Here is a 26,226-nt window from a genome sequence, read left to right as displayed (position 1 = left end):
TTATTAACTTTGCCTCCAACTTTCACCCTGCCCTCAAGTTTACCTGGTCCATTTCCGACACCTCCCTCCCCTTTCTAGATCTTTCTGTCTCTGTCTCTGGAGACAGCTTATCCACTGATGTCTACTATAAGCCTACTGACTCTCACAGCTATCTGGACTATTCCTCTTCTCACCCTGTCTCTTGCAAAAATGCCATCCCCTTCTCGCAAAAACGCCATCCCCTTCTCGCAATTCCTCCGTCTCCGCCGCATCTGCTCTCAGGATGAGGCTTTTCATTCTAGGACGAGGGAGATGTCTTCCTTTTTTAAAGAAAGGAGCTTCCCTTCCTCCACTATCAACACTGCTCTTAAACGCATCTCCCCCATTTCACGTACATCTGCTCTCACTCCATCCTCCCGCCACCCCACTAGGAATAGGGTTCCCCTAGTCCTCACCTACCACCCCACCAGCCTCCGGGTCCAACATATTATTCTCCGTAACTTCCGCCACCTCCAACGGGATCCCACCACTAAGCACATCTTTCCCTCCCCCCCCTGCATTCCGCAGGGATCGCTCCCTACGCAGCTCCCTTGTCCATTCATCCCCCCCATCCCTCCCCACTGATCTCCCTCCTGGCACTTATCCGTGTAAGCGGAACAAGTGCTACACATGCCCTTACACTTCCTCCCTTACCACCATTCAGGGCCCCAAACAGTCCTTCCAGGTGAGGCAACACTTCGCCTGTGAGTCGGCTGGGGTGATATACTGCGTCCGGTGCTCCCCATGTGGCCTTCTATATATTGGCGAGACCCGACGCAGACTGGGAGACAACACCTACGCTCTGTCCGCCAGAGAAAGCAGGATCTCCCAGTGGCCACACATTTTAATTCCACATCCCATTCTCATTCTGACATGTCTATCCACGGCCTCCTCTACTGTAAAGATGAAGCCACACTCAGGTTGGAGGAACAACACCTTATATTCTGTCTGGGTAGCCTCCAACCTGATGGCATGAACATCGATTTCTCTAACTTCCACTAATGCCCCACCTCCCCTTCTTACCCCATCCGTTATTTATTTTTATACACATATTCTTTCTCTCACTCTCCTTTTTCTCCCTTTGTCCCTCTGACTATACCCCTTGCCCATCCTCTGGGTTCCCCCCCACTTGTCTTTCTCCCCGTACCTCCTGTCCCATGATCCTCTCATATCCCCTTTGCCAATCAGCTGTCCAGCTCTTGGCTCCATTCCTCCCCCTCCTGTCTTCTCCTATCATTTTGTATCTCCCCCTCCCCCTCCCACTTACAAATCTCTTACTAACTCTTCCTTCAGTTAGTCCTGACGAAGGGTCTCGGCCTGAAACGTCGTCTGTACCTCTTCCTAGAGATGCTGCCTGGCCTGTTGCGTTCACCAGCAACTTTGATATTGTAACATACAGTAGAAACCACTATATGAGTATATTTATACGAGTTTTTGATTATGCAACTTCAGAGTTACTTTGCAAAGTCTTTGTTTAGCAAGGTAAGGGTTACTTTGTATTTGACTATCTAAAGTTTGATGATTGAATTACAACTGGTGTTTTTTGCCATTATTGGAGAAATAGATTAGAGAGATTAGAACGAGATCCAGTTTTTGCAGACAGTTTGGTTCAGTCTGAGCAGCTCGCTGGCCAAGCAAAAGGGAAATGCTGTCGATGGCTAGAGCTGATAATTTGTGGTGAAAGTTAAACATGCTTGGAAATAATAATGTGGCTAAAACTTGACATTTGTGAAGAAATGTCAGACGTGCAGTTGAGTTGTCAAGAACGGTGGTGGGAAGCCAGAGCTGGATATCCTCGGAATACAGAAGAAAGATGTGGCCATTAAGTTGGGAAGAGGAATGGGACGAAGATACAGCTTTGCATGATTCTCATTGTAACAATGGGCCGGATCATGCTCATTCTAACCCAAGCACCACACTTTACCTCAAAACAAGCACATGGCTTCACTTATCTGCTGAAGCATTTGTGGTGTACTATATTGAAGCTTCTGTTCTATTGCCCATGAGGCTAGGGGCTTTCAACAGTTTGTTGCTGTCAAATGCAATTTCACTTTTTAAAAAATGTTTCAGGTATTCAGAAACATTGGCTTTACCGAATCAATAATAATAAAACTGGAGAAAGGACAATATATGACCTAACTTTGCTTGGTCAATTTCACTTCATCGTCAACTTCAAAAGTAACTCAGCAATCAATCAAATCTATTTAGCATCCTTTTAACTGTATGGTGTTGCCTTTTGGTCTGCTGACTGAATCAAATATGATAATAAATGACAGTGGACATCTTGCAGACTGTAATTGATACGAGAGATCTGGCTTCATGATGAAAATACTTTGATTGCCTGTCTTTGAACTCTGGAGTTTGGTTACAGCTTGGAAATGGCCACCTCTAATATTTTTAAGTTCAGCTACAATTTGTTAATAATTAAACCTATTACTGTTGTTAGTTTCTGTTTCACTCTGTGTTTAAAGTCAGTTGTTTGTGGCTAGAAGCCTGATTTGTATGTACATTATTTTCCTATCAGCTCCTTGGATAAGATCCTGTTAGTGCTTAATTCTCTTCTATTAACCCACTTAGTCAATTTTCCACGTTATTTTGCTTGCTGCTCTAGGTGCAAAGCCCAACAACTCATTCTGTATTATCTAACAATTTCAAGGCTTTACTTTTCAGCCTTCACAGGATCATTGAAATAATATGACGCAGAAGGAGGTCATTCATCCACTACGTATTTATCTGCTGGAAAAGTGCTACCCAGATTAATTCCACCTTCCAGCACCAAGATCACAGGTTTTCAAGTACACACTCTTTTAAACATGCTGAACTCCTGAAATATTTTCAAGCTGTGAGTTTCAGATACTCATCACCATCTGGGTGAAACATTTTTTTTACATATTTCTGAATGTTTCTGTAATCATAGAGCACAAAACAAACCTTTCAGGCCGTCATGTCCTTGCCAATCTGCTTTTTCATCTGCACTAATCCCATTTGCCCACACTGGGTCACGGATCCTCCTGTGCATCACCTACTCAAGTACCTGTCTAAATGTTTCCTAAACAGTGATTGTATCTGACACCACCACCACCAAGCTACCATGTTTGGTAGCAAGTTCCAAATATCAGCCACCCTATTTGTAAAAACCTTGCTTCTCAGATCTCCTTTAAAACTCTTTTCTTCTCACCTTAAACCTGTATGTATGCTTTTGTTCTTGATGAGATAAAGATCGTGATTATCTACCTTATCCATGTCACTCAGCAACACGAACCCAAAACTTATCTGAGAATCATCTGCATCATTTGCTGTGCCATTGCTGATGGGATTCTTCAACTGTCAGTGAATACTTCTATTCCCCAATTTGTGACTGAAGGAAGGTCATTGATGACACAGCTGTAGATCGTGAAAGCTGATACATCCCCAATGAACTCCTGCACTGGTGTATAGGGAAAATTGAAATAACCATATGTGAGATATAACTATTGGAGTGTTTTCCCTTAATACTGATTGACTTCAGTTTTATCAGGACTTGTTGATGTCACCCTTAGCCAACTGTAGCCTCGATGTCAAGGGCTGTCACTTTCATCCTCACCAGTGGAATTCATCTTATCTTTTGATCCTTGTTGGAACCAAGGTTTTGAGATCTGAAGACAAGCAGAGAAATCTAAACTTGCCATCAGTGAGCAGATTATTGGTGAGTAAAAGCTGCTTAGAGCACTGCTGGTGGTGTTTTCCTTCTCTTGGCTGATGATTGAAATTGGAGTGAAAGGGTAGTAATCATAGTCTTTGCTCTCAGTTGTTTGTTGATATCTTGTGAAGCGCATCAAGTTGGCTGAAGATTGGATTCTGTGATGATAGAGACCTCAAAAGTAAGCTGAGCTAGATCAGCCATTTAGCAGTTGTGACCAAGCAGTCACCTGAACATTTCACCTGAACACTTGGATACTGGGCCTCATCAATTTGCAGAGCAGACTCAATGGGCTGAATGGCCTAATTTTATTCCTTTGTCTTATGATATTACCATTGGAGTTTATGGTGCAGCTGTCTCCTGAGCTGTTTAATTGTCCACCATTCTATTTAGTTATTTATTTAGAGATTCAGCATAGCCCTTTGAGCTGTGCTGCCCAGCAACCTACCGACTTAACCCTCGTCTAATCACAGGACAGTTTATAATGACCAATGAACCTACTAACTGGTACATCTTCGAAATCTGGGAGGAAACTGGAGCACCCGGAGGAAACCCATGCACACATGAGAAGGAGCGTAGAGACTTGCTTACAGAGGACACTGGATTTGAACTCCGAACTCTGCCCCGAGCTGTAATAGGAGATGTGTGCTCATTTGATTCAGGAAGCTTTGATTTGTCAGTGGTAATATTGGTTAGCTATATGGTATGCATGCAGTCCTTTGTTTCATCTTCATTTGATTTGCATTTCAGTTTTGGCCTGCCTGTTTGCATTCCTCATTGAACCATGATTCATTGGCTTGCTTATAGTGATAAAGTGAACCATGCAGATAAAATTCATGCTGGTGTACATTGTGGCTGATGGTCTACTGCATATCAAAGCTACTCAGTTTTAAACAGTGGCATCTTTCCATGTTTGTCCCTTTAACCGCAATTTTCATTACCAGACAACACTGTCAGTTTGAAGAAGACTTTGTTGCCATAAGGAATGTATGGTTATCAGTTCTACCAATGCCAACATTGAAAAGTTTATCTTTTGCCGGTAGAAAGGCAAGACTGAGATGATGTTCTGATTATTTCCCCATGTTGGCTTGTTGCAACATGTTGCAGACCCAGTATAGTAGCTATGCCTTTCAGGACTCAGCCAGTTTGGCCAGAGGTGGTGCTCTCAAGCCACTTTTGGTGATGGCCATTGGAGCCTGTCAGCTGTTTTGTGCCTTTGCTACATGCAGTGTTTCTTCTAGTATTTGGTCAACATAGAGGAGCATCAGTTCATTAAATGAGAGAGGATGTAAGTTAGTAATCAGGAGGTAGCTTTTGCATGTTTTACCTGTTTGCCACGAGATTTTGAGATTCCCCGGGTTCCTCTCTCCTGCCTGTATATCTCTGTCTTTCTCCTGCTTTCTAGTGAGGATTCCGACACGTTGCTTGTTGTGCTCCACATTGTCAAGCTATTTCTTGGTAAGTCTGTTGGACAACTATCTCAGTTTAGGCACTTGATGTTTATGAGGAGAATTAAACAAAGCTTCTTTCAGTTCAGTCAACTTTACAGAGTCTGTGCACAAAAACACAAGAAAATAGGAGAAGGAATAAGCCACTTAGCTCCTCAAACCTACACTACCACTAATATGATTATGGCTGATCTCTGCTGGCACCAACTCTACTTCTGTGCCTGTTCACCAGAACCTGCAGTTATTCAATCTTTCATAAGTGAATTTGGTGGCTAGCCTGACACAAGGTTTACAGAGTGGCTTGTTAGACGTTTCAGAGGATAATGAAGAGATAATGAAATGTCACTGTGTCTCTGGAGTCACAAAACTTAAAGATTGTGTACACTTTTGGTCACCCTTTTAGAGGAAAGACATCATTAATTTGGAAAACGTGCAAAGAAGATTTACAAGAATTTTGCCAGGACTCAGGAGCCTGAGTTAGGAGAGTCTGGGCAGACTGGGACTTTATTACTGGGTGACCTTGTAGGGGCATGTAAAATCATAAGGGCATAAATAGGGTGAATGCCCAGAGTGTTTTTTTTCCTCCCAGGGAAAAAACTAGAGGGTATAGATTTAAGGCAAATAGGGAAGATTTAAAAGGGATCTGAGGGTGGTGTGTACATGGAACAAATGCCAGAGGAAGTAGTTGAGGCAGGTATATGAACGACTGTTAGAAAACATTTGGATAAGTACAAACCCCATTTCCAGAAAAGTTGGGATATTTTCCAAAATGCAATAAAAACAAAAATCTGTGATATGTTAATTCACGTGAACCTTTATTTAACTGACAACAGTGCAAAGAAAAGAGTTTCAATAGTTTTACCGACCAACTTAATTGTATTTTGTAAACATACACAAATTTAGAATTTGATGGCTGCAACACACTCAACAAAAGTTGGGACAGAGTTAAAATAAGATTGAAAAGTGCACAGAATATTCAAGTAACACCGGTTTGGAAGACTCCACATTAAGCAGACTAATTGGTAGCAGGTGAGGTATCATGACTGGGTGTAAAAGTAGCGTCCATCAAAGGCTCAGTCTTTGCAAGCAAGGATGGGTCGTGACTCACCCCTTTGTGCCAAAATTCGTGAGAGAATTGTTAGTCAATTCAAAAGGAACATTTCTCAACGCAAGATTGCAGAGAATTTAGGTCTTTCAACATCTACAGTACATAATATTGTGAAAAGATTCAGAGAATTCAGAGACATCTCAGTGCGTAAAGGGCAAGGTCGGAAACCACTGTTGAATGCCCGTGATCTTTGAGCCCTCAGGCGGCACTGCCTGAGAAACCGTCTTGCTACTGTGACAATTATAGCCACCTGGGCTCGGGAGTACTTCGGAAAACCATTGTCACTCAACACAGTCCGTCGCTGCATCCAGAAATGCAACTTGAAACTGTATTATGCAAGGAGGAAGCCATACATCAACTCTATGCAGAAACGCCGACGAGTTCTCTGGGCCCGAGCTCATCTCAGATGGACCGAAAGACTGTGGAACCATGTGCTGTGGTCAGATGAGTCCACATTTCAACTAGTTTTCGGAAAAAATGGGTGTCGAGTTCTCCGAGCCAAAGGTGAAAACGACCATCCAGATTGTTATCAGTGAAAGGTGCAAAAGCCAGCATCTGTGATGGTATCGGGGTGCATCAGTGCCCACGGCATGGGTGAGTTGCATGTATGTGAAGGTACCATTGACTCTGAGGCATATATTAGGATCTTAGAGAGACATATGTTGCCATCAAGGCGACATCTCTTCCCAGGACATCCTTGCTTATTTCAGCAGGACAATGCCAGACCACATTCTGCACAGGCTACAACAGCGTGGCTTTGTAGACACGGTGTGCGTGTGCTTGACTGGCCTGCTGCCAGTCCAGATCTATCTCCTATTGAAAATGTATGGCGCATCATGAAGAGGAGAATCAGACGACGGAGACCACAGACTGTTGAGCAGCTGAAGTCTTTTATCAAGCAAGAATGGACAAAATTTCCAATTGCAAATCTACTACAATTAGTATCCTCAGTTCCAAAACGATTAAAAAGTGTTATTAAAAGGAAAAGTGATGTAACACAATGGTAAACATGTCTCTATCCCAACTTTTGTTGAGTGTGTTGCAGCCATCAAATTCTGAATTTGTGTATGTTTACAAAATACAATTAAGTTGGTCAGTAAAACTATTGAAAATCTTTTTTTTGTACTTTTGTCAGTTAAATAAAGGTTCACATGAATTAACATATCACAGATTTTTGTTTTTATTGCATTTTGGAAAATATCCCAACTCTTCTGGAAAGGGGGTTTGTACATAGATAGAAAAGATCTAGAGAGATATGATCCAAATACAGGCAAATGGGACTAACTTAAGTGTACACCTTGCCAGCAAGGATGAGTTGGGCCAAAGAGTCTGCTTTCCAGCTCTTATTACACTAATAGGCATCCGTTAGTCTAGTGAGGCTGTGGATTTGTGCCTTGGAAGGTTTCCAGGGCGCAGGCCTGGGCAAGGTTGTATGGAAGACCAGCAGTTGCCCATGCTGCAAGTCTCCCCTCTCCACACCAGCGATGTTGTCCAAGGGAAGGGCACTAGGGCTGATACAGCTTGGCAGCGGTGTCGTCGCAGAGCAATGTGTGGTTAAGTGCCTTGCTCAAGGACACAACACACTGCCTCAGCTGAGGCTCAAACTAGCGACCTTCAGATCACTGGACCGATGCCTTATTCACTTGGCCACGCGCAATACTGTGACCCAAATTATTACACTATGACCCCGATTAATTAAGTCTTGTTCTGAAGAGCTTTCATGAATCAGGTTGGTATCTCTGACAATCTAGTAGTTTTATTGTCTTCATTACTAAGAGTAGTGATTTTCTGTGCAACTCACCAGATCATCTAATTCTTTCCTCTTTGCTGTCAATGACATAGCTAAATTAATCATAGCCAAATAAATTACACATTTCTTTTAAGCATGACCCCTATATTTCGGTCACAACCATTCATAAATATTGCGTAATATAAGAAATAGTAGCAGGAGCCGGTTATCTGGCTTGTCGAGTTTGCTCGACCATTCAGTGAGATCATGACTGATTAAGTCATGGACTCAGCTCCACCTACCTGCCTTTTCCCCATGAGCATTAATTCCCTGCTATGCAAAAATCTATCTAACTGTGTCTTAAATATATTTAATGAGGAAGCCTGTACTGATTCCCTGGGCAGAGAATTCCACAGATTCACTACTCTCTGGGAAAAACAGTTTCTCGTCATCTCCATCCTAAATCTTGAGGTTATGTCTCCAAGTTCAAGTCTCACTCACCAATGGAAACAACTTTTCTGCCTCTATCTCATCTACCCCTTTCATAATTTTATATGTTTCTGTAAGATCCCCTCTCGTTTTTTTCCTGAATTCCAGCAGCCTCACCAGTATCCTGTACAGTTGCACTCACTTTAGCAATGAAGGGGCATGTGATTTTGCCGCCTTGATAACCTGTTGTATTCAACCTGTCCACGTCTCTCTGCAGTCACTCCGCATCCTCTGTACAATTTGCTTTTCCACTCAATTAAGTGTGTTCTTCAAAATTATTAATGTATATTATGAACAGAGAGGCTTAGGGTGGCTACTCAGGAATTTGGGTATTGACAGTGGAACACACATGCACATACAGAAATAATGATGTAAGAAGTTAGGAATACAGAAATAGAGAGGGAAGTTAATGTACATATTTAAGCTCAAGAATAAATTCAAGATGTTGCTCAGCTAGGAACAAATTAGTTCTGCAAGCTCAGAAGTTCTTGGTGAATGTGCCTGCTCAGGATATTGGTAACAAGTTTTGGACTTCAAGGTTAAACATGCTGGATGACAGAAGTCCTGGCATTTCAACAGTAGGGTAGCAAATTCACAACATATTGGTGGGACCAGCATGAAACATATGTTCATAATTTCAGTTCATTTAAGATGCATTGTTGTTTGGCAAATTTAAAATAACAACAAGAAATAGGCTTACCTCAGACCTCAGCTAAAAGTATAATTTGTTCAATATTATTCTAAAGTGCACCCTTTCTCTCCACTTAACATACCTAATACTTAGTATAATGCTCAATTTCCTTCAATTAGTAATCTACTGGCTTCACATTACACATCAATTCCCACAAATGCTTTACATAATCAAATGGATGCAGATGTGCCCAAAATCACAGAGTGATAGTTGCCTTTTTATTTGATTTGCACATTTTACATGGAACCAGCCATCGATAATTAATTAATAGTAAGCAAAAACTTTTCCAATTAATATTCTTTGTTAACATCTGATTTATGAAGCAGACACAGTTATGTCAATGGCATAGAATATTTTTGACCAGGAAATTATAACATGCTTCAAACCCTTAAATTTAACAGCGACGTTAGAACTCTTCATAATTTTATTAGAAGATTAAGTAATGATTTTAATGAATGACAAAAGCAGAAAATTTATTGTACTTTGTGCAACTTCAAATATTCCAGTAACACTGTAATATCAATGTTACATGCATTGTTCATAAAAATGATCAACAAAGGTTCATTTATTATCAAAGTATACACCTCACTCGGTACGGGATATCATGTAAACAGACAGGTGAGCTTGGATCGTCATACCACTACTGTCTGCAAGATCAAGAGACTGCAAATTGCCACTTGGAATATTCGAATCCTGCACCAAGCTGGTAAGCTAGAAAATGTAAAATTAGAAATGAAGAGGCTAGAAGTCAGCGTCCTAGGCCTAAGTGAAATAAGATGGAATGGCACTGGAGTATTCTAGTCAGACGACTACAAGATGATATACTCTGGTGGAGATAAACATGAAAAGGGTGTTGCAATCATCTTAGACAAAGAAACATCCAAGAGCCTGCTAGGATACTGGCATATCTCAGTCAGAATGATGCTAATCAAACTAAAAGGACAACCAAACAACATCTCTATCATCCAAGTATATGCACCCACAATGGCAAGCTCAGGGGAAGAAATTGATGCTTCTACCACTCCCAAGACAAAGCACCAGAAGAGTGCAAATCACAAGAAGCCATCATAGTCATGGGCGACTTCAATGCAAAATTTGGTAAGGGAAGAGAAGACCATATTGTTGAGACCAGGGATTGGGAGAAAGAAATGAAAGAGGAGAAAAGCTTATATCATGGTGTAAAACGAACAATCAGACAATCACCAACACTTGGTTTAAACAACATCCAAGAAGGAAATGGACATGGAAAAGCCCAAGTGGGAACAACAAAAATCAAATCGACTACATAACAATCAATAACAGATTCAAAAATGGGAGGAGAAGATGGCAGCATGAAGCAGCGCGCGCAGCTCTCCGATGATATGGTATCGTATTTGTAAGTAGGATGCCGTGCACATTTCTGATTTGATGGAGACAGACGTGAGAAGGCACAGAGGAACATCTGGAGAAATTTCTGAAATGCCTGGTTCGCTGCCGCTGCTACTGTGCGATCGAGAATCTCCGGAGGGAAGGCCCCAAAATCCCCGGCTTTGCCTGCTGCTGGAGACGGAGGCTGGGGTCGAAGTGTTCAGCAGAGATGGTGCTCAGTACTCGGTGTCGGAGGGCTGATCGGCGCTCGAAGTTTTTGGACGACTCAGAGTTGGACTGTGGTCGGGCATGGCAGGGAGAGTTTTCTTCCTTCTCCTGTCTGTGTGAGATGTGGGACTTTTGAGAGACTTTGAACTTTCTTACTATGCTCACGGCTTGCTCTTCATCAAGTTATGGTTTTGTTGGCACTGTTGTAACTATATGTTACAATTATGTGGTTTTTGTTAGTTTTTCAGTCTTGGTCTGTCCTGTGTTTCTGTTGTGACGAGAATACACATAAAATTAAGATGTTTGCTGGCCTAGGTTAGCATCAGTGACATCAGCAAGTGGTCTGCCACCTGCCTTCAGGAGAAGGAGAGATAAGGAACAATGGAGCAGCGTCTGGAGATGTGTAATGAAGGGACGGGGGAGAGAGAGCTGTCTGGAGCGGCTCCTCCCTTTGAACCTTGAACTGTTTGAAGTGATGGACAGGCGATACCCCAGCAGGGGGATAAAAAGGGACCGGTTCGCTAAGGCAGGACACACACGACACCCGAGGTAACGAGACCCTGGAAGCGGTACGCCCCTCATGAGTCGGTGAGAAGTATCAGACAACGGCCAGGGTGGAAAGGTACGATCAGCGGGAACCCGGTGTGTGTCCGCCCTTGCCTGGGTGCCGGGTTCACTGCAGAGGATCGACCACATCTGGAGAAGGGGTCACAGTCGGTGACCTCAGGTGATATCACCAAGGACCTGCCCAAAAAGCTGCTTGTGAGCCATATCGTCGGTCTGTGAGTGAAGCCGTGTCTGAATGATCAGTTGTTCCTGTTCTCTCTCTCTCTCTCCCCCTACGTTGTCCATCACCATGGCAACGATTACTGCGAACTGAACTACTAAACTGGACTGAACTTTGAGTCACTTTGAAATTTGGTCATTTACCCCTAGACAACGATAGAGCTTGATTGATGCTGTTATCTTAATTCTGTGCACATGTGTGTTTAGCATCGCTGAACTGTTGCATTTATTATCCTTTCGATTACTGTGTCGCTTGTTTCTTTAATAAAACTTTCTTAGTTCTAGTACTCCAGACTCCAACTGAGTGATCCATTTCTGCTGGTTTGGCAACCCAGTTACGGGGTACGTAACACTGTGATATCACACCGGAGGAATATTGTATCATTTCTTAATGCATGTATTACTAAATGACAATAAAAGAGGACTGCGTGTCCTCATAATCTAATCTAATCTAAAAAAACTCGATAACTCAATCTAAAAGCTACCCTGGAGCAGACTGTGGAAGCGACCACGTACCAGTCATTTGCAAAATGAGAATAAAGGTGAGAAAATTAAAGAAACCAAAAAGATCAGAACCACTGGATTATCAACAACTACAAAACAACCCTCATCTGAAAACAGAATACACAATCAAGGTGAAAAACTGTTTTCAATTGCTGCAGGATGAAGGAGGCAAATCTTCCTGGGACATACTGAAGGAATCCATGGTTGTAGCTGCAAAAGAAACTACCCCACGAAAAGACTGGAAAAGTAAGAAGAAATGGATAACTGAAGATATAATACAATTGATGCAACAAAAACAGACCATCAAACTAAGAGACAGCGAAGAATACAAGCAACTTGATAAGACAATAAAAAGAAAATGCAGAGAAGCTAAAGACAGGTGGCTAAATGAGAAATGCTCAGAGATAGAAATGCTACAAACCCATAACCCTGGAACAAAGTTGATGCACAATAAGATTAAAGAACTATCGGGGAAATTACCTTGCTCAGCAAATGGATGCATCAAGGCAAAAGATGGCAGCTTAATTATGAACAAAGAGGAAATCCTAAACAGATGGACAGCATATATAAAAGAACTTTTTGAAGACCAAAGAGGAGAAAAACCGAACATAAAGAAGAATCTTGAAGGACCTAGCATTCTAAAATCAGAAATTCAAGCAGCTGTAAATCAAAACATAACAGAACAACTGGTCCAGACAACATCGCTGTTAAAATGATACTGGCCTTAGAAGATTTTGGAATAGAGAAAGTAACAGAAATAGCAAATGAAATCTATGATCATGGGGAGATACCTGATGATTTAAGTAAATCAGTGTTCATCACACTTCCAAAGAAAGAGGGAGCAACAGAATGTGAGTTACATCGTACGATAAGCCTGATGAGCCGCGTGGCAAAAGTTATTCTCAGAGTAATCATGATGAGTGCAAGACGCTGTATAAAACCAGAAATCAGTAAAGAACAATGAGGCTTTGTGGAAAACACTCGAACCAGAAATGCAATTTTCATGCTGCGGATGATCTGTGAACGACCCATCCAGGTACAAAAAGACATCTACCTATGTTTCATTGACTATACAAAAGCTTTTGACACTATCAGACAGCAAGATCCTCTGGAAATGCTTCAAGATCTTGACACAGATGGGAAAGATATACATTTCTTAAGAAATTTATACTGGGACCAGGCCGCATCCATCGCAATAGAAGGAGAAGTGAGTGAGTATGTGAATATCATGAGAGGAGTCAGGCAAGGTTGTGTCTTTTCACCAGACTTATTCAACCTGTATAGTGAAAATATCTTGAGAACTATCAAAGACATCAAAGGATTCACAATTGGAGGCCATAATATAAATAACATCAGATATGCTGATGACATCGTACTAATACCTGACTCAGAAACAAAACTTCAAGAACTACTCACTACAGAACGTAATCGCAGAGGCCTCTCAGTCAACACCAAGAAGACAGAAAGCATGGTCATCTCCAGAAAGACAAACATCCCACCTGTGTGATCAAGATCAGAAATACAAACATCAAACAAGTCAACAAATTCAAATATCTTGGCAGCCTAATAACAAGTAATGGCAGGTGCGACACAGATATCAAATACAGAATAGTAATGGCGAAAGAAGCTTTCCAAAAAATGAAGACCATATTAACAGATAGAGAGATGAGCATGTAGACTAAAAACAGAATACTGCCGTGCTACATTTATTCTATCCTGACTCATGGAAGTGAATGCTGGACCATTTCTCCAGCAATGGAAAAGAGACTAGAAGCAGCTGAATTATGGTTCTACAGGAGAATGTTAAAAATATCGTGGACCACACACACATCAAATGAAGAAGTTCTCAGAAGAGCCCAAGTAGTTCGATCGCTCATACCAACAATAAGAGAAAGAGAACTCAGATTCCTAGGACACATCATGCGGAAAGATGAACTAGAAAAACTCATACTCTCTGGAAAGATTGAGGGGAGCAAACCTAGAGGAAGACCTCGGCTTATGTACATCAAAAGCCTAGCCAGGTGGCTACGCATTGAGGAAATGGAAGTCATCCAAAAAACGAAGGATAGATCTATATGGAAAACCATGGTCACCAAAGTCCGCATCAGATATGGTACCTAGACAGACAGAAATACAACTCTGAAATTCTTCTTCTCCAGTAGCCACAAAACCAAGAAGGATAAAAAGATTATCAACCCCCAAATCCCTCTCCCCCACACAGGAAAAAAAAGATTGGGTGATAAACAGAATATAAAAAAACATAAGACTGAAAAAAAAAAGTCCATAGTCCAAGTCCGTATCCGTAACCCTCTCTGGCAGCAGAGCAATCCCACCAGCAAACAAAATATAGTATCCCCTCTCCGGCAGGCAGCTGTCTCTCACCTTCCACATTTGCCTCAATATTTCAAACTCCCTCATTGCTTTAATTGACAAACAATGGAAGCTTTAATCTGCAAAATGGATTTGAACATCGGCTTGCACCTCTTCCCACAGCCTTCTCGCCATGAGGTTTGTACTTGCTGCCTCTGCCTCCCGGAATCGTCTCAGAGACTGCAGAGTACTGGATCACCCAACCCATTGCTAGACTGCAAATGAAAGGCTTCAGCAGTTCCAGATTACATTCAAGATGAAGCATGAGCATAAAAAACATAAAAGAAGTGAAGTATATGGTTTCATGGTCTATCCAGAAAATGTTGGGCGTGGAAGCATTTGTATGCAGGTACCATCTTGAAGTTAGCAGTTTAAAACTAAGTTTTTAATAGCAGCATGATAAATACTGATGCTGAAAGATAATTATTGGGCCAGGTTATCAGCGTTCAGCTGTTGAAACTGAAGTGTGTTCCAGAATTCACAAAGAGCAAGGGACTCGGTTGTGAGCTCTGTGGAACTGTACTGTTGACCTTTGTAAACTATAACCCTTCATTGCTTGGCACAGAATCAGCTGAGCATTCAGTTTGTCAATCTCTTTTAGATCGTAAAGGGTTTTTACTTTTTTTTGGCCACCCTACCATTTAGTACCTTGTCAGAAGTCTAGCTAAAACCTGTGCGCTTTGCATCAAATAAACTGACCTCATGAACAATTTCTGCATTTCCTCAAAATCTAATCATAAATCTGACATCCCTTGCAAATGCATGTTGACTGTCCACAATGAACTTGTACCTTTCAAAATGTTTGTCCCTTAAAATGAGTTCCAATAACATTGCCATCAAATTTAAAGAATTGGAGTATAGTTTATATTTACGACCTTTTATAAAACATGAAGTTATCCTTCAATTTATTGTGCAGCCAGGGAGAATTATTAAATTGTAGTCAGAGCCTCTCAACTTCCTCTCTAGATTCTTTTAACAGATTGGTATATTTTTTGTACTTTAGCTTATTTTATCCATTTTTGAAGATGCTAATCCCCGTTTATTGGTTCTTTTATTTTGTTTATCTCACTACAACATTGGTCATTGTCTCCCTTTGTAAAGATAGCTATGAAGTATTAAGAAAAATGGCATTCTTCACCTCCATATGTATTTTATTGTTTTGCTCCCCAGCAGGTTGAAACTTAACTTAGTTACCCTCTTGGTTGTACTTAAAACATATTTAGATATTCTGACTTGCCAACGTTTTTTTCAATTTCCATCTTTGCTTTATTATTTCCACTTAATTATACTCCTATATTAAAATCATAAGACCATAAGAGATAGGAGCAGAATTAGGCCATTTGGCTCATCGAGTCTTCTCTGTCATTTCATCATGGCTGATCCATTTTTCCTCCAGCCCCAGTTTTCTGCCTTCTCCCCATATCCCTCCATGCCCTGACCAATCAAGAATCTATCAACCTTTACCTTAAATATACATTCAGACTTGGCCTCCACAGCTGCTTGTGACAACAAATTCCATTCCCTGGATAAAGAAATTCCTCCTCATTTCCGTTCTAAAAGGATACCGCTCTCTTGTGACGCTGTGTCTTCTGGTCTTCGACTCTCCCACCATAGGAAACATCCTCCCGGCACCAACTGTATCAAGGCCTTTCACCATTCAATATTTCAATGAGATCACACCTCATTCTTCTGAATTCCAGTGAATACAGGTCCAGAGCCATCAAATGCTCTTCACATGACAAGCCATTCACACGTAGATTCATTTTTGTGAACCTCCTTTGAACCCCCTCCAGTTTCAGGACATCTTTTCTAAGCTAAGGAGCCCTAAACTGCTGACAATACTCCAACTGTGGCCTCGCCAATGCTTTATAAAGTCTCAACATTACATCCTTGCTTTTATATTCTAGTCCTCTTGAAATGAATGCTAGCATCACATTTGCCCTCCTCATCACAGACTTGATCTGCAGATTAACCTTCAGGGAATCCTGCACAAGGACTGCCAGTCCCTTTGAGCCTCAGTTTTTTTTTGTATTTTCTCCCCATTTAGGAAATAGTCAACCCTTCCATTACTTATGCCAAAGTGCATGACCATACACTTCCTGACCCTGTATTCCATCCGCCCTTATTAAAAGAGGGCTTCTTTCATGTAGCTCTGTGGATTGTCCAACTCAGAGAAAACTGGTTCGAAGTACTGCTTTTAAATCTTGGTTACAGACCTGACTGAAAGATAGCTTTTTACACACTACCGTTTGCTGATTGGTCACATCTCAATTCAGAAAAACTGCCGTGAAACTCTGCCTTCAAAATCTTGATTGCCACCTGATTTAAAAAGTAGCTCTTTCCATGCACCCCTGTTGTGGATTTTCCAAATTAAGTACAACTTGATTTCTTTCTGCTTACTTTCTACTTATTTTTAAATTTTTTTCTGCTTTCCATTTTTAGTTTTACGTTTCTCCGTTCCAGATGTAAGCTCAGCTTCCTATTTTTTGCTGATATCTCAAAACATTAATCCCATTCTGTCCAGTACTACTAACAATTTGCATACAAGAATATTGGCCCCAGCCTTGTTGGGAAGAATCTCTCTGGCTGTCATGTGCAGGTCCCATCTCCCAGAACTGGCCTCAAAGCCCCATTAAAGCTGTCTCTCTTGTACTTTCTGACCAGATAGTAGCCACATATTCATCCGCACAATCCTGTTTTATTTTGTTTTTATTTGGAGATTAGTGACTTTGGGTTCAGGATTCTAAATTTCTTTCCCATCTCTTCAAAATCTGCCTACAGAAAGTTCATATATATTATATTATTTCAAGTTAATGTCCTTATGATATTGAAAGTTGCTCAGTGAGCCAGCTGTTGTGGTATTTCCATCAGTATCAATTTGCTTATTATTTCCCTGCAATCTATTCTGTTTCACTGGCTCATGAATTTACCTTAGTTCGCCAGCGAAGGAGTAATCTACTGTAGGCATTTAGCATGCCAATGTGACATGGAGAAAACTGGTACGCAGAGGGAAATCCACAGCCTCGGGGGGGGGGGGGCGGAGGACATGCGGATTCCACCCAGATATCACTGGAGGGCAGGATCAAAACTGGATCAGTATTGGAAGAGTTGTAACTGTTGCACAAAACTGGATTAGAACAGTGGCTATTTACTCTCATCGTCCAGAATATTCTGAGCCTCTCACTTTATTGTTGCCGTCCTGGAATCATACACACAAGTGCAGATTCACCTGTCTTCTCGTATAATTGTATGGAATCCACTTTAGGTGTTTCATCCTTGAATCATCTCGTTCCTCCCAGTATAGCTGAGCTACCCAGGGTAGTTGCATTGACTGAGTCTGTACTCTAACATCAGTGTTAAGAAAAAAAATACAGATTACAAAGTCAAATTCTGGAGGTACCTAAGCTACCTGTAGCCTGGCAGTCATCAGTGGGATCTCCCTGTAATCTACGATAACCTTCTTCACTGCCAACAACACCTAATACTGTGTCATCCGTGAAAGATGAAACCATACCATAATCCACTCTCAAGGTGTACTAATGTTCCACATCACTCTACACATTACTATTTTTCTGTACAGTTTCACAACAGACAATTGTACTTCATACCCTTATTCACTTAGATTAATAAATAGTAACTAACCCCCCAAACTGAGAGTTAGTCAGATTCAGTGGAATTATATCATCCATTTCCAGTCCTGAACAGGCTGTACAGACTTGGCAGACTACACTGACAAACTAGATTTTATATATCAGGAAAACAAGGCACACACATCCAATTGTGTATTTTACTGGATAATGGGTTTGGGAGCTTAGTTTATCAACTGTGACAATGTTAATAACCAGATGTCCAAGTAAGGTGGTCTTGGAGTCCACCTGAAAGCTGTTAATATTTGTCAGTCAGTTCGACTTGCTGATGAGACAGAGCGATAAAGCTATTTGTAGGTGTTTTCCTCATTGAAAAATCAAAGTACTGCAAATGCTAGAAACCGGAAATAAAAACTGAAAAGGTTTAAAATAGTCAGTAGATCTAGCAGGGTCATGCAAAGAGGAACAGAGTTAACATATCCAATAATTTTAACCTTTCCACTCAAACCTGAATGTTGCTGTTTGGCCATTACTCTTAAGGACCATCCCAAACTGATCAGTTTATTTTGTGATAGAATGACCACCAGTGAAGTAAGTTCTTGGGTGATTGTGTAACTAGAGACCTATTCCATCGCATTCCTGACTTTAATTCTTTAGGTGGTGGAGAGTGGTAAAAATAACTTCCATAAAAGTATTTTCTAACTACTCTTCTAGTTTTGTATTTCTGATAGGCTACGACCTCCAGGATCTTGGCAGTGTGGAAATTTAACAATGCATCTGAATGTATTGAGAGTTGGTTAGTTTCTTTTATGGGAGATAATAATTGCCTGCCACTGGCTTGGCACAAATGTTTCTAGCAGCCTGCTTAATTTCTTGTGTTTCTTGCACTACACCATCTGTTGCTGTCAGTCCACTTAACTACTCCATTTCTTTAGGTTTTCTTGTTATTATCCCTTCCAAATTATTTCTTGTCTCTGTCTTTTGTATCTACTTTTCAATATGGGACGGAACACATCAGCTTGGATCTGGCTGAATTTAACAATTATAGGCGAAGTAGCTTACCATTTTATGATTATAATTAAAAGCGGAAACTTGTTCTTAAATTTTTATATATTGTTTTTCCATTACTGCTTCTGGGGTGCAGTATAGAGCAGAAAACATGCTCCTTGTAAAAATAAATTCTTTCTCCTAAATCTGCTTTTATTCTTGTACGTCTTTGCCTCATTATTCTGCGCATAGCCCGCCTAGATCAGAGGAGGTGTTATGAGAAGGTGTAACAGAATGAACTTGGATATATGGAAGTGATGTCATTTTTGGATGTGGCAATCATAATTTACTTAGATTTAGCATTCTGAGCTCAATTCTGACCTCCAGTACTATCTGTGTGGAGTTTATATCTTCTCCCTCTAACCCATGTGTGTCTCCTTCAGTTTCTTCCCACATCCCAAAACTGTACAGATTGGTATGTTAACTAGCTTGCAGGTGAATGGCAGATTCCATTGAGGTTTGATGGGAATGTGGAGGGGAAAAAATTACCGTATTGTAATGTTTGCTTTATGACAGAGCGTGGACCTGGTGAGTTGAAGGACCTTTCCATATGTTGCATAACTGTGTTAGAGCAGTGTGAGGTGTTACGTACCCCGTAACTGGGTTGCCAATCCAGCAGAAATGGACCACTTAGTTGGAGTCTGGATTACTGGAACTAAGAAAGTTTTATTAAAGAAATAAGTAACACAGTACTCTAATCGTAAGGATATAAATGCAACAGGTTAGCAATGATAAAACACACATGTACACAGAACTAGGATAATAGGAATCAATCAAGCTCTATCGCAGTCTAGGGGTAAAATGATCAGTCTCAAGTGGCGCAGAGTTCAGTTCAGGTGAGTACAGTCGCAGTAATCGCTGCTGTGCCGTTAGAGAGAGAGAGAGAGAGAGTGAATATGCAAATTCTGATTCAAACAGACCTTTGTTCTTGGCAGTTAGCTTTCAGGCGAACCCTTTTAATGTCTTCTGTGGTCACTGACTGTGACCCCTCCGCTCCGGATACGACCGTTCTTCTGTGGTGAACCCGGCACCCAGGCAATGGCGGACACACACACCAGGTTCCCGCCGATCGTACCTTTTCACCCTGTGTGTCTATGGTCGGTCCCGCGACCAGATCTCCAAACTCCCACCAACTTGTGGGGGCACACCGCACTTCCAGGGTCTCGTTATCTCGTGATCTCGTGGTGTCTGCTTGCCTTAGCGAACCTGTTCCTTTTATCCCCCTGCTGGGGTATCGCCTGTCCATCAAACTTCAAACAGTTCAGGTTCAAAGCAACCAGTCTGTCAATACTCGGAACTGTGTCTCTTTTTGCTAATCTCTCTCCTCTCTCATTAACATTTTGAACGCTTCTCCCTTTGTCTCTCTTATCTCTCTCATCAGCATCAATCTTCTGATAACTTGGTTTTTTGTCACAGAGGCAGTGAAGGTTCAGTTCATAATTTACTCAATACAAATGGGAACTCTCAATCTACAATTCATGGATTTTGAAGAAGGTACACTTAGGGTAGGATAATATAAGGGCACTTGATAAATACTGCTGTCTCAAAGCTTCAGAGGATACATTAAATGAGGACGTTGTAAATCTAATCAAGAAGAAAAGAAGAGCTTATGAAAGGTTCAAAAAACTAGGTAATGATAGGAATCCAGAAGATTATAAGGCTAGCAGGAAGGAGTTTAAGAATGAAATTGGGAGAGCCAGAAGGGGCCATGAGAAGGCCTTGGCAGATAGGATTAAGGAAAACCCCAAGGCATTCTACAGGTATGTGAAGAGCAAGAGGATAAGATGTGAGAGAATAGGACCAATCAAGTGTGACAGTGGAAAAGTGTGTATGGAACCGGAAGAAATAGCAGAGGTACTTAATGAATACTTTGCTTCAGTATTCACTAAGGAAAAGGATCTTGGCAGTTGGAGCGATGACTTGCAGTGGACTAAAAAACTTGAGCGTGTAGATATTAAGGAAGAGGATGTGCTGGAGCTTTTGGAAAGCATCAAGTTGGATATGTCACCGGGACTGGATGGGATGTACCCCAGGCTACTGTGGGAAGCGAGGGAGGAGACTGCTGAGCCTCTGGCAATGATCTTTGCATTATCAATCAGGGCGGGAGAGGTTCCGGAGGATTGGAGGGTTGCAGATGTTGTTCCCTTATTCAAGAAAGGGAGTAGGGATAGCCCAGGAAATTATAGGCCGGTGAGTCTTACTTCAGTAGTTGGTAAGTTGATGGAGAAGATCCTGAGAGGCAGGATTTATGAACATTTGGAGAGGCATAATATGATTAGGAATAGTCAGCATGGCTTTGTCAAAGGCAGGTCGTGCCTTACGAGCCTGATTGAATTTTTTGAGGATGTGACTAAACACATTGATGAAGGTAGCGCAGTAGATGTAGTGTATATGGATTTTAGCAAGACATTTGATAAGGTACGCCATGCAAGGCTTATTGAGAAAGTAAGGAGGCATGGGATCCAAGGAGACACTGCTTCGTGGATCCAGAACTGACTTGCCCACAGAAGGCAAAGAGTGGTTGCAGACGGGTCATATTCTGCATGGAGGCCAGTGACCAGTAGTGTGCCTCCGTGATCTGCTCTGGGACCCCTACTCTTCGTGATTCTTATAAATGACCGGGATAAGGAAGTGGAGGGATGGGTTAGTAAATTTGCTGATGACACAAAGGTTGGATGTGTTGTGAATAGTGTCGAGGGCTGACAGAGGTTTCAGCAGGACATTGATAGGATGCAAAACAGGGCTGAGAAGTGGCAGATGGAGTTTAACCCAGATAAGTGTGAGGTGGTTCATTTTGGTAGGTCAAATATGATGGCAGAATATAGCATTAATAGTAAGACTATTGGCAGTGTGGAGGATCAGAGGGATCTTGGGGTCCGAGTCCATAGGACACTCAAAGCTGCTACGCTGGTTGACTCTGGTTAAGAAGGCATACGGTGCATTGGCCTTCATCAATCGTGAGATTGCATTTAAGAGCCGAGAGGTAATGTTGCAGCTATATAGGACCCAGGTCAGACCCCACTTGGAGTACTGTGCTCAATTCTGGTCGCCTCACTACAGGAAGGATGTGGAAATCATAGAAAGGGTGCAGAGGAGATTTACAAGGATGTTGCCTGGATTGAGGAGCATGCCTTATGAGAATAGGTTGAGTGAACTCGACCTTTTCTCTTGGAGCGACAGAGGATGAGAGATGACCTCATAGAGGTGTTCAAGATAATGAGGGGCACTGATTGTGTGGATAGTCAGAGGTTTATCCCCAGGGCTGAAATGGCTAGCACAAGAGGGCATAGTTTTAAGGTGCTTGTAAGTAGGTACAGAGGAGATGTCAGGGATAAGATTTTTACACAGAGAGTGGTGAGTGCGTGGAATGGGCTGCCAGTGGCGGTGGTGGAGGCAGAAATGATAACGATAGGGTCTTTTAAGAGAGTCCTGGATAGATACAGGGAGCTTAGAAAAATAGAGGGTTATGGGTAAAGCCTAGGTAGTTCTAAGTTAGGGACACGTTCGGCACAGCTTTGTGGGCCGAAGGACCTGTGTGGTGCTGTAAGTTTTCTATGTTTCTCTGTTTCTAAAGTGAAAATTAGAAAGGCAAGTTAGGTACATGAAAAGTTGTTGGTACATAAAAACAAATAAAACCTTGATGGGTTTTTTTATAGACACATAGAAAACCTACAGCACAGTACAGGCCCTTCGGCTCACAAAGTTGTGCCGAACATGTCCCTACCTTAGAAATTACTAGGCTTTCCTGTAGCCCTCTATTTTTCTAAGCTCCATGTACCTATCCAAAAGTCTCTTAAAAGACCCTATCGTATCCGCCTCCACCACCATTTTCAAATGTGAAGGAAAAGAGGATAACATCGTTTGGGGGGAGTGAAATATATTTTAGATAAGGTGTTTACCAGTGATTGGAGATGGACATGTATATTTCTAAATAAATACTGTATTATTGATTGAAGAGGGTGATTGTCCAGATAATGACTTTTCTAAAGCAGAATGGGTACTTTATACTTTATTGTCGCCAAACAATTGGTACTGGAACATACAATCATCACAGCGATATTTGATTCTGCACTTCCCACTCCCTGGATTACAAATATTAAATATTAAAAATAGTTAAAATTAGTAAATATTAAAAATTTAAATTATAAATCATAAATAGAAAATAGAAAAATGGGAAGTAAGGTAGTGCAAAAAAACCGAGAGACAGGTCCGGATATTTGGAGGGTACGGCCCAGATCCGGGTCAGGATCTGTTCAGCAGTCTTATCATAGTTGGAAAGAAACTGTTCCCAAATCTGGCCATACGAGTCTTCAATCTCCTGAGCCTTCTCCCAGAGGGAAGAGGGTAGTACTACAAATGTTAATTATAGAGTAAGTGAATATCATAAGGGGTTCTCGCGGATGAACGCTCTGCTCTCCACTCCCTCCGCACTAATCCTGACATTATTAAACCCGCCGATAAGGGGGGTGCTGTTGTAGTCTGGCGTACTGACCTCTACCTTGCTGAGGCACAGCGACAACTCGCGGATACCCCCTCTTATTTACCCCTCGATCGTGACCCCACTAAGGAGCACCGGGCCATTGTCTCCCACACCATCACCGACTTTATCCGCTCAGGGCATCTCCCATCCACTGCTACCAACCTTATAGTTCCCGCACCTCGCACTTCCCGTTTCTACCTCCTACCCAAGATCCACAAACTGCCTGTCCTGGCAGACCTATTGTCTCAGCTTGCTCCTGCCCCACCGAACTCATTTCTGCATACCTCAACACGGTTTTATCCCCCCTTGTTCAATCCCTTCCTACCTACGTTCGTGACACTTCTCACGCTCTTAAACTTTTCGATGATTTTAAGTTCCCTGGCCCCCACTGCTTTATTTTCACCATGGATGTCCAGTCCCTATATACTTCCATCCCCCAACAGGAAGGTCTCAAAGCTCTCTGCTTCTTTTTGGATTCCAGACCTAATCAGTTCCCCTCTACCACCACTCTGCTCCGTCTAGCGGAATTAGTCCTTACTCTTAATAATTTCTCCTTTGGCTCCTCCCACTTCCTCCAAACTAAAGGTGTAGCTATGGGCATCCGTATGGGTCCTAGCTATGTCTGCCTTTTTGTTGGGTTTGTGGAACAATCTATGTTCCGTGCTTATTCTGGTATCTGTTCCCCACTTTTCCTTCGCTGCATCGACGACTGCATTGGTGCTGCTTCCTGCACTCATGCTGAGTTGGTTGACTTTATTAACTTTGCCTCCAACTTTCACCCTGCCCTCAAGTTTACCTGGTCCATTTCCGACACCTCCTTCCCCGTTCTAGATCTTTCTGTCTCTGGAGACAGCTTATCCACTGATGTCTACTATAAGCCTACTGACTCTCACAGCTATCTGGACTATTCCTCTTCTCACCCTGTCTCTTGCAAAAACGCCACCCCCTTCTCACAATTCCTCCGTCTCCGCCGCATCTGCTCTCAGGGTGAGGCTTTTCATTCTAGGACGAGGGAGATGTCCTTTTTTAAAGAAAGGGGCTTCCCTTCCTCCACTATCAACTCTGCTCTCAAACGCATCTCCCCCATTTCACGTACATCTGCTCTCACTCCATCCTTCCACCACCCCACTAGGAATAGGGTTCCCCTGGTCCTCACCTACCACCCCACCAGCCTCCGGGTCCAACATATTATTCTCCGTAACTTCCGTCACTAAGCACATCTTTCCGTCCCCCACCCTCTCTCTGCATTCCGCAGGGATCACTCCCTACACGACTCCCTTGTCCATTTGTCCCCCCCATCCCTCCCCACTGATCTCCCTCCTGGCACTTATCCTTGTAAGCGGAACAAGTGCTACACATGACCTTACATTTCCTCCCTTACCACCATTCAGGGCCCCAAACAGTTCTTCCAGGTGAGGCGACACTTCACCTGTGAGTCAACTGGAGTGATATACTGTGTCCGGTGCTCCCCATGTGGCCTTCTATATATTGGCGAGACCCGACGCAGACTGGGAGACAACACCTACGCTCTGTCTGCCGGAGAAAGCAGGATCTCCCAGTGGCCACACATTTTAATTCCACATCCCATTCCCACTCTGACATGTCTATCCACGGCCTCCTCTACTGTAAAGATGAAGCCACACTCAGGTTGGAGGAACAATACCTTATATTCCGTCTGGGTAGCCTTCAACCTGATGGCATGAACATCGACTTCTCTAACTTCCGCTAAGGCCCCACCTCCCCCTCGTACCCCATCTGTTACTCATTTTTATGCACACATTCTGTCTCTCACTCTCCTTTTTCTCCCTCTGTCGCTCTAACTATACCCCTTGCCCATCCTCTGGGTTCCCCTCCCCTTGTCTTTCTTCCTGGACCTCCTGTCCCATGATCCTCTCGTATCCCTTTTGCCTATCACCTGTCCAGCTCTTGGCTCCATCCCTCCCCCTCCTGTCTTCTCCTATCATTTTGGATCTCCCCCTCCCCCTCCCCCTCCCACTTTCAAATCCCTTACTCACTCTTCCTTCAGTTAGTCCTGACGAAGGGTCTCGGCCTGAAACGTCGACTGTACCTCTTCCTAGAGATGCTGCCTGGCCTGCTGCGTTCACCAGCAACTTCAATGTGTGTTGATCATAAGGGGTTCAGTATGTTTCGAAGTGGATTTATCTCAAGGCCCAGATAAAGTGTAGATCAGGTTCTTAAAACAAGGTAAGTGTGAAAGAGCAAAATAGCTATAATTTTGTACTGTGGCATAAGAGAAACCAGAAAAATTCTGTTCTGGTGCTGAAGAAAGGAAAAAAAAAGATATGAACTACAGCTGATCAGTCCTTCTATGGTTAAATTGCTGGAAAATTTGAAGGAAGTAGAGTTAAAATTCGGTTGTCGTTGGTTAGCTAATCTTGGTTAAGCGAAGGGCATTTAGACTGTAATATATATGAGCAGAATTTGGCCATTTGATTCATTGAGTCTGCTCTGCCATTTCAATTCACTGATCCATTTTTTCCTCTCAGCTTCAATCTCCTGACTTCTCCCCAATATCTCTTCATGCCCTGACCAGTCAAGAATCTATCAACCTCTGCCTTAAGTATACATAAAGACTTGGACGCCACAGCTGACCGTGGCAACGAATTCCACAGATTCACCACTCTCCTAATCTCAGTTCTAAAAGGACGCCCCTCTATTCTGAGGCTATGACCTCTGGTCTTAGACTCTCCCACC

General features: G+C 42.3%; 1 protein-coding gene across 3 annotated transcripts in view; it reads left to right on the top strand.

Moving 5' to 3' along the window:
* pxna (paxillin a) overlaps positions 1-26,226 on the top strand; it is a 166,437-nt gene that overhangs the window by 71,401 nt on the left and 68,810 nt on the right. The window contains exon 2 of one of the 3 annotated variants that reach the window (XM_063034457.1): positions 14,521-14,746. The exons of the other annotated variants lie outside the window; for them this stretch is intronic. The gene's annotated coding sequence lies outside the window, so the exon portion shown is untranslated. The remainder of the gene's footprint in view (positions 1-14,520; positions 14,747-26,226) is intronic. 3 annotated transcript variants of the gene reach the window in all.

The sequence above is a fragment of the Mobula hypostoma genome, chromosome 27 (genome assembly GCF_963921235.1).
Source record: "Mobula hypostoma chromosome 27, sMobHyp1.1, whole genome shotgun sequence".
In the NCBI taxonomy this organism is placed as follows: domain Eukaryota; kingdom Metazoa; phylum Chordata; class Chondrichthyes; order Myliobatiformes; family Myliobatidae; genus Mobula; species Mobula hypostoma.
Note: the sequence above shows the minus strand (reverse complement) of the source record. Positions and strands in the feature narration are given on the sequence as shown.